This window comes from Alligator sinensis, unplaced genomic scaffold (genome assembly GCF_000455745.1).
Source record: "Alligator sinensis unplaced genomic scaffold, ASM45574v1 scaffold61_2, whole genome shotgun sequence".
Taxonomy (NCBI): Eukaryota; Metazoa; Chordata; order Crocodylia; family Alligatoridae; genus Alligator; species Alligator sinensis.
In genome coordinates this window covers 1,686,528-1,695,985 of record NW_005842108.1, presented here as the reverse complement: position 1 = coordinate 1,695,985, position 9,458 = coordinate 1,686,528, and the positions used below count along the sequence as shown (strand labels likewise).

At 39.6% G+C, this 9,458-nt stretch overlaps 1 protein-coding gene across 5 annotated transcripts in view; it reads left to right on the top strand.

The window, feature by feature from the left end:
- Positions 1–9,458, top strand: part of STAM2 (signal transducing adaptor molecule 2) — a 39,550-nt gene that overhangs the window by 145 nt on the left and 29,947 nt on the right. The gene's annotated exons all lie outside the window — the stretch shown is intronic.

Genomic DNA, 9,458 nt, shown 5'->3' with positions numbered 1-9,458 from the left:
GGGTTGGGAGGTACCGGGAAGAGGCCAGTGCAGCCTCGGGCCCTGAGCCCACAGTAGGCAGCCTGCCCTCGCCCCACGCACAGATCTGAAGGGCACGAGCTCCCTATGCCTCCCCCAGGGATGTGCACAGCGGTGGGGAGCTGCCCCCCCCTTCTGTGGCCTCTCCCCACCCTCCCACCCCCCTGGATTTGCTGCCCACAGCTCTGTCCTATGCCCCAGCCCAATTCCTTCCCACATCATGGGGGCCTTGATCTCCTTCCCCCATGCCCTCTTCCTCCCACAGACTTACTGGCTGGACACTGGTCTCCAAGCTGCTGGGGTGCATATTGGCAGTCAGAGCAGTATCAGCCAATGTGGCTGGTTAAGAATTGGCCATTGGTATTGGGCAAAAAAATCTTTATTGGTGCATCCCTAGTGTCAAATGTATAACCTGTGGGCTGGATCTGGCATGAGATCAGCTGTATCTGGCTCACCAAACCACCACAGGTTGGGGATGTGAGCGGTGGTAAACTGCTGTGAAATCTGGGGCCCTGCTGTCCTAATGGATGTGGCTGTTGGCGGCAGCCAGATGAGTGCGGCATATGCAACACATCCCTCAGTTGCCACCTTCTGCCATGGCAAGCAGCTGCCTGGCCTATGGCTGCTTGCCCATTTCTGCTGTAGTGATCACAGCTGCTGCTATCACTCTTTGGTCCTGGCCAGATCTGGCCTGCAGGGAGATCCATGCTCTGAATCCAGCTCAGGGCCCCAGGTGAGTTTGGCAGCCCTGGCTTAAATTTCTTGCAGTCAAAAGAGTCACTCCTAGCTGGTCACAGTTTTGAAGTCTGATCATTTTGATACTGTAAGAGGAAAGTTTTGGGAGTTTAGACCCACATGAACTATATTTAAACCCTGAATACTACAGAAGTTATTGGTATTCAGGTTGTAGCTGTATTGGTCTAGAGGAAAAGGCAATCGGGACTGGTAGTAGAGGTGATATCTTTTATTAAACCAACAAGATTTTTTGCGAAAGAAGTCTTTAATTGCAAGCTTTCAGGCACAAACACTCTTCATCAGGCATTGGAGAAAAGATTGTAAAAGTTCTCCTGGGTAGAAATGAAAGTTCATATTTCATAGGATTTCACAGAGGAGTCAATAGATGGAAAACTCCTCTGGGCAGTCAGTTCACAGGAGTTATTGTACCTTAGAAGTGAAATGTCATTTATTATAGGAAACTAAGCTTTGAGGCTTTTTTCTTTTTAAATTACTACTGCATATGTTTCTGTCTGAACGTCATTTCACTGGCTTATGCATTAGTCCCTGAGCTTGGGGTAGTCTGTGTTTAAAACCTTTCTAGTTGATACGCTACCTTATTTTAGATGACATGACTCGTAACAAGTGTTATGCTCTCATGCATCTGAGTTGCTTAGTCAAACTTTTGGGAGTTGCTTATTTTATAGTCAGCAGATTAAGAAAAAGTTCCATGGCTAGAGTCTAAAACACTTGATATCTTAAGGACTTAAAGCTTTGGCAGCTTTTTTTGTTTGGGGTTTTTTTGTGGGTTTTTTTTTTTTTTTTTTTAAACAAGACGTACAGATAGCTAGCAATCTGATCTGAAAGATACAGGATTTGCTTGCTACAAATCTAAATGGATTTAAGTCAGTGTACTTTGTATTTCCTCTCTGGAGGCCTAGGGTGACATCTTGACCAAAATGAAGACAGTAGGACCAGGGTTTCACTCCTTGTAAAACATCAGCTGGATATTAATTTTATGGCATCAGATTAATCCTTGGCTGACATCTGTCTATTACAAAAATTACCAGGCAGTCTTGACAGTGAGGATGGTGTTGACTCTGGGCCTGTCTGTGCTATATTTGCCTGTATAGCCTATGGATCATGCCTTCACTATTCTGAATACTGACCTTGTAGTTTTAAATACCTGTTTTAAATTAATCAGCACTGTACATTTAATAGGAAAATGTTTAACATAAAAACAATTTTTAAGTTGGCAATTTTAACAGAAAGCAGAGTTAAGCATTCTTGGGATTTTTGTCAATCCTAAAATATTATGGGCTGTTCTAACAAAAACATTTGCTTGTGCTTTTACTTAAACTAGCACAGATGTGCAGTGCTTAGATGTTCTTGTGTTTCCTTAACATATCTTCAAATCATACAAAATAAAAACATTCTATTCATTCCTCTCTTTTTGCAAACTACCCTGAGCTATTGATGTTGACACAAGATTGATATGGTGATAGAAACTTGCCAAACCAGCTATAGATGAGTTTGTTTGAAAAGCCTCATGAAATTTATATGCCTTTGCTAGTAGGAACATGTTTTAAATGGTTCTATTCAATTCATTTTCATGAAGAAAGACCTTTAGGACTGCAGATCTCAACTTCTGACTAAAATATTCTGCAAACTTCCTGCTTTTGGCACTTCCAGGCTCTTAATAATTTTAAGGTAACATTCATTGAATGGGATTTAATTACTGGCTATATGGGCAAAGTACTACAACAAAGTAATAGTTACAAATAATAGTGCCAAATCTTGTGGCCCTTTCTGCAGTAAAAATCCTATTTTGCAGTCTTCCTGGAATAAGGAGCTACCATTTAGAAGGTGCATATTTTTTAAAACTTAAACAAAATCCTGCTATACTGTACTGTGGATAATATCTCTCACCCTTTCTCTTCCCTTGGTTCTTTGAAGTTTGTATGCTTGCATGAAAGCAGTGTTGCTTTTTCATAAGTGTTCATCTGGTGCTGCTGTTACATACTTGAAGTTTTATTAATTTGAAATAGAAAGCAACTGTTTTGTAAATGATTGTGGTATCAGAAGATTAAGGTGAGGAACAGTGAACTTCAGAAACGTGAGCTCTTTAATGTCTTGCGTTTCCTTACCATGTGTATATAAGAAAATCAGGTACAGTTTGGAGAATTGTACTCAGACTTTCTGTGTGAATGACTTTTTGTATTAAGAACGTAGTATTTTATTTTTAGGGCTTTGGGAAGATTAGGTGAAAGTATACAGTAATAAAACAGTTACTTCAGTTAACATAGTAATGAAAACATGGAAAGAAGTTTTATTTTAATCAAACTCTAGTTGAATTTTTAAATCCATGATTAAATATTTAGCTACTGTTGTAAGGGTGATCATGTGTGTATGGCTATAGTCTACATGTAAATGGAACAAAGCAACAGTCCTTCATAAATCATACTTAAACAGTGCAGTGGGTAAAGTATGTCAAATAGTCATAGAACATAGAGCTGAAAGTAGCCTCATGTTCAATGTGTACATTTTCCTGCATCACTTTTGTAAGGTAATCAGACTCTGTCTTACAACTCTGGTTTCTCACTGTCATTCATATTGGAAGGCTTCAGAAACTTGGTCTTCCAATGCCTGTCTTGGAACTTGGTCTTCTAAAGTCCGTTATCCTAAATACCTTTTCTGCTTCCATGTCATTTACCTGGTGTGTGTGTGTGTGTGTGTGTGTGTGTGTGTGTGCATATACAGAGAGTAATCCTGTTTTGGTAGGCTGAGTGAACCGAACTCTTTGTCTGCTTTTGTAATTTCCATTCTGGTAGCCTTTCTCTGCATGTGTTCCAGTTTGATTAATTTACCTTTCTTGAGTGTCAGTGACTAGAAACATACATAGCTCTGCAGGTGATGGCTCACGTGTGCCTTGTAGAATGGCATTTACAGTAATTTTCCCTGTCCCTACTAGAAATACCTTCTCTGGTACACTTTACCTCAACATGCATTTGCCTCTTTCACGTCACACTTGTGGTTTATAGTTATTCTGTGATTTCATTAGTTGACCCAGGTCTTTCTCCTCTAATATTTGCAACTGATAAGTTTCCAGTTCATAGTAGAAATTCTTTTATTAAAGGGTATTGCTTTTTTTTTTTTATTTTGCTCTAATACATTTAAAAAATAAAATTTTGAGGAACATTAAAAAAAACAACCCTCTATGAAGTAAATTTTGTTTGTTAAACTGATAAAACCTCTTTTGAAGTAGGAAAGATCTTCGTTTCTTAGTGAATTCAGTTTTGTTGTAGCAAAAATCTCAGTACTTTGCTATATCCTTGTTCATTTTTTAAATAAACTATCAAAATAAAAGTTTTGAAATCATTGTGCTTAGATGCATGAAATATAAAACAGATGCTGTCTGTTGTTTACAATATTTACACTGGTAAAATACTTTTACTTTGTGAATACAGTCTCTATCACTATGCAGTCTTGTACAGAACATTTTCTTGGCATAGAGTTCTTGTCTACTAGTTTTGAGCTATATCAGTTTGTGTGTGTGTGTTAATCTCTAGAGCCCTGGAATAAAACCGAGTCACAAGTAAGTGTTTTAGTTTCTTTTTTTCTGATGTGTTGCAAAATCATCACAGAATTTGGTATGACTGGCTTAAGGGGAGCCAGGACTGAATAACCAAATATTTGCAGATCTGAAGTAAAGGCCTTGTCAACACTAAAAATCTAACTGGTAAGACTTTTGCTGTCATGAAGTTGCCAGCTTTGTTGTGCTGTTCAAGCATGTATTTGGCTGAGTTTGTTTTTGTTAAGTCCTTGTTGGGTGAGGCTGTTTTTGGAGGGGGGTGGAAAGTGCACCTTGGATAAGAATTGCAGGGTCTGGTGCACTGCCTGCGGGACACTTCTGCAGAGCCTTGTGGAATGGCAGCAGCATCCTCAGAGATTTCTGAGAACACAGAATCAAGTTCCTACAGTTTTTTGTTTTTTTTTTCTCATCTCATAATGAACTATTCTCATACCAGTTGTATAGTTCCTGTAGGTTACTATGGGAATTACTATTTATTATTTTAATTTACTAATTTACTATTTTTCACTCTCCCTGGCATATTGGTGTCAGACCTTAAATATGCAGAATTCTCATCTGTTTTTAGGAACAGGTTGCACGATTCTTTTGTAACTAAAGAAATTCAGGTACCACAGTGTTTGGGAATGCAACAATGAATATGAGAAAACTGGGGAGACAGTGTTGCAGATAGTGCATGAAAAATACTGGGTGCTGTATGAATTTTCTGGCTACCTGTACACAGTGGAAATGATACTTCTGCCCAGTGAAATTAACCACTGAGAAATGGGATTGACTGTTGATACAGGTCTGGGAAAATCCACCAGGATGTTTTCATGTTTGGAAATATAGGACTTTGCACAAAAATGCCAGCAGAGATGCTTTTCTAGAGAGGAGTATTCACTGTGCTGGAGTTGCAGCGTTGATAGGCCCAGGCCCCAGCATCACTGTCCTTTTACTCCTACTTTTATTTCTTCAAGTTGTCTTGGTGAAGTGGGTAGAACTACTGATAGTGAGCTGTGAAGAATTTGACTTGGTACAGCTAAACAGAAGGGCAGTTGCTAGAGATCTGGGGGAGTCTGTAAAAGATAATGTTAGCAGTCTTCCGTAGTATCACTTTGTGTTGCTTTTGTCTAATCCTTAATGTTCTTGGATTGAAATTAGTTTTGAAATTACGAAGATGTTTCAGAAGATAATGGCAGTTTTGCAATAAAACTATTTTGTGTGCAGTGATCATTTACTGGACCCACATTGCTTTTCTGCCTCATCATAAATGATTGATGCGTTCAACAGTGCTGCCATCAGTGTTCCTCGCTGGTGTGTAGTTCCCTGCTTTGTCAAAGACATACAGTGTGGGCAGCCATTTTGCCATTAATTTCTGAAATGCAATGTATTTGTAAATGCATTGTTATGAACTTGGGAGGTGTTTTGATTTCTAAGACCCATGAATCCTGCTTTAAAACATTTAGCAGCAAAAAAGGAATAAACTTAATTTTTCACAAACATATTGAAACTTGAAGTTTAGGGGTTCTGGTTGTTCCTGCATTAATGGAAGATCAGTGTATGTGTTGTCATAGCTGTTTACTTGGCCATTATAAGTGCTGAAGAAGTGGGAAATTGTGCCCTTATATGCTTATCAAGGTCAGTCTTTGAGCAGGTGTAGATAGGGGTACCTCTCAAAGATACCTCTTCAGAGCTTGCTGTTTATGTACATAAAAACAGACATTGTTAGATTTTGTGTGTTAGTGGAAAGGAAAAGGTAACCAACCCCCTAAAACTTTAAAGGTGAGGGTCTTCATAAATATGTATAGGGTTAGGTAAGCTTCAGAATCGCTCTGCAGTTCCTTGAATGCTGAGTAGTATGTGGAATACTACCAAAAGCCTATAGTCACAAGGAGTGAGTGTGAGGGGCTTTTGGGTAACCTTGGGTGTGCATATAAGGATGACAGACATTGAAATAGGGCAGCTGCTTGAGGTTGTACTGGCTTGTATGGAGTCCTGCTGTTCAAAGCAGGTGTACTCACTGGAGTAGCATTTACTGCAGCGAGTGAAACAAGGCTGCATTTCATGTGAATATCAGGAAGTGTCAAAAAATATCTTAAAAGTTCTGCTCAGATATTTGTCCTCTGCTTTGAAAAGCAGAATACATTATTTTGCAATGTTTGTTCTACAGGTGCACTTTACTCTTAAAGATCGTGTGGTCTGACCAGACATGTTATTGGATTGCTTGCAGAGATTATTTGAAACTTCCCGTGCATTTTATTTTTATGCCGAGGTGTTGCTTTTTAGTATGTGTTTCTGCTGACAATGAATTGATTTGTTAGTAGAAACTTCACTTTGCTGCCAAAATGTCATAATTTACTGTACTTTTCCAATTTAGCTGCAAGTACGTGTTTTTCAAATGCTTAAAAAGTCAGTTCTTCTCTTTTTTGACTTCACCTGCATGGCTGCCATACAAAGGAAAGTGGAGAGGCTGAAAGGAGGGTCAAGAGGGTTAAAAGATGTCAGGGCCCACAAAGAAAAATGAGTAAAAACCCTGCAGGAGTTAACAAGTAGGAAGAGACATGTACAAAACATGCTGAGGAAGGGGAATGTTGGACATAGCAATCCTGGACAATGGTATTCAGACTCATGACTAGATTTGAGACTAGCTACTATCACAAGAGCTGTGGTGCATTTTTATTTTACAGCTTATGTTGCATTTTTTGATAAAAGACATGTCATTCTGAGGGTGGCTTAGTTATAATTTGAGAGGGAGGGAGGAAGTACTGAGACTTGGAGGACTCAAAACTGGGTGTAAATTCATGCAGTGGCATGACATGTGAAGGCATCTTTTACCAGCAATGCTTTACAGCTTAGACTGAACCAAGGGTCTGTGGCAGTTCTTTGCATATGATGTATATTTAGTTCCAGGAAAGTATTTTCTTCATTGCATTCATGAACATTAAGTTTTTTCAGACCATGTCCCAATATATTAAAACAAGTTTAAAAGATAAACCTTAACTAGGGAAAACTTTTGAACACATGGTTACTGTTTTCAAAGTTCAATTAGTTTAGTTTTGTATGTGAATTTTTTGCTAATGTCTTTATCAGGCATTTTTATCTCTAGTAGTAAAGACTTCTCCAAACAGCCTTTTAAATTTTTTTTTAAGGCAGCATCAGGGTTGGAATATGTCTTAGATAAGAACTGTCCAACTTCCTGGATGTATGCAGTGCTGGATACAGACCTGGGGATTGCACACCTTGGTCCGCTTGAGACTGCATGCCCTCTCCCTGAGATCCCTTCCTGCCATGTATCTAGCCCATTCCCCCCCGGGCCCCCAATTTCTCCTCATTCTGGTTGCATGTACAGCCCAGCTCCTTCCAACATGTGCGCAGGACCCCACTCCCTTTCCCTTTTGTGTATACCTGGCCGGTAGCCTGGCTCCCTCCCTCTCTTTCTGAGCATGCAGCATGAGCAGTCTGGCCCCTTCCCGGTACGAAGCTGGAGTATTGTGGGGGGGCCACAAGAGCAATGGACAGAGCAACAGCTGGGTGGGAGCCTGGGGGCTGCAAACTGACCCCTCAGCCTGTAAGATGGCAGTTGGACAGTCCTGTTTTAGACTGTCCCAGCTTCCCCAAAAGAGCTAGTCTAGCTTGTAGTACAGATGATCGGGGCATCACCTCAGGTTTGAATGTTTCCACCTAAATCCAGCTGTGTGTTCACATCATAAGGTTTCCAGCAATCCTCTTGGTTGCTACTTCTCTGACTTCTTTGTGGAATCTAGTCCCCAACTCCTGACTGAGCTGCTTGAAAAGTGGTTTCCAGTGTATCCCAAAATGTACTGAGCAGTGAAGCTTGCTGTCAGAGAAGTAACCTAATTACAGCCTTCTAATCAGCTTTATGCTGTAGTGGTATCGCTATTGGCAAACTTGCACTCTGAACAGCTGCCATTACAGGACGCTAACACAGGCTGAGAGACTTAGTGAGCTATCATGTTCTGTTTTCACTTGTAAAACAATTTTTAAAATGTGGGATACTATGGATTGTGTGATTTCTCTTATTGCAGCTGGGCCCTATAGATTTTCTGAAACCACCAGCCCCATTTATGAAAAATAATGAAGTTCCAAAGTTTTGTGAAAGAGCTTAACCAGTTATCTGTGAATACTTAGAGAATATTATAAATAATATTTGCTTTTTACTGTAATAGGCTAAAAATGATTCCTAAGACCATCCATATAATATACTATATTTAATTTGCTATTTAAGGATTATTTTTGTCATAGCCATATATTATTATATGATCTCAGTAACGTGGCCCTACCACCAAATCTTACTATTTAATACATAGGGAGTATGTAACTAAATTACATTAGGCTTTAGAGGCCAGTGGATTGAGTGGCATAATAAATGCTAGATACAAAAATGCTTTTTATGAAGAAAAGACTACATAGAGCAATTTGTATATTCTTTGTATCATTTTCGTTTATGTTCTCTTAAATTAACATTGAAGGCCTCATGGCAAGGTGTGCATTAAGGAGTTGAGTGAGGAGAAGCTAGCATTCGAGGAAAATATTGAAGGTACATAGTGAAAATACTTTTAATTATCTTTTAGATTGTATTATATATAAACTTGATGATATCCTTGAGTAGAATCTAAATAGCAAATTGCATCTTAAATATCAAATTAAATATATTATACATTGTATGGATGGTCTTAGGAATCATTTTTAGCCTAAATTTGCAGTAATTAAGTGCAGAGTGCGGTATATATTTCATAATGTAACCACTACCTCTTTAAAGTCTGTTGTTTGCTTTTTGGCTCTTAAGTGCTAATCAGAGTTGTTAGTCTTGTGCCATAATATAGAGTGTGTGTGGAGTGTGCGGGCCGGGAGCGATCCGGGCCCTTTTCCATGCTGCACGCGGGCTGTGGCCAGCAGCCTGGGCACACTGGATCGGAGAGGGCAGGCGACGAGCTGGAATTAGGCACAGACGCTTAATGGTAGATTTAAAGATTGTTTACTTACACCAGAGATGGTAGTGGTGTAGGCTGGAAAACTTGCTTGAGTTGCAGTTACAGACACAGACAACATGAACGGTCACGTGGAGTTTGCTAGGCTCCACGGAACAGAGCTCCGGATGCTCTGGGTGAACGCGCCACCAAAATCGAAATCGTAG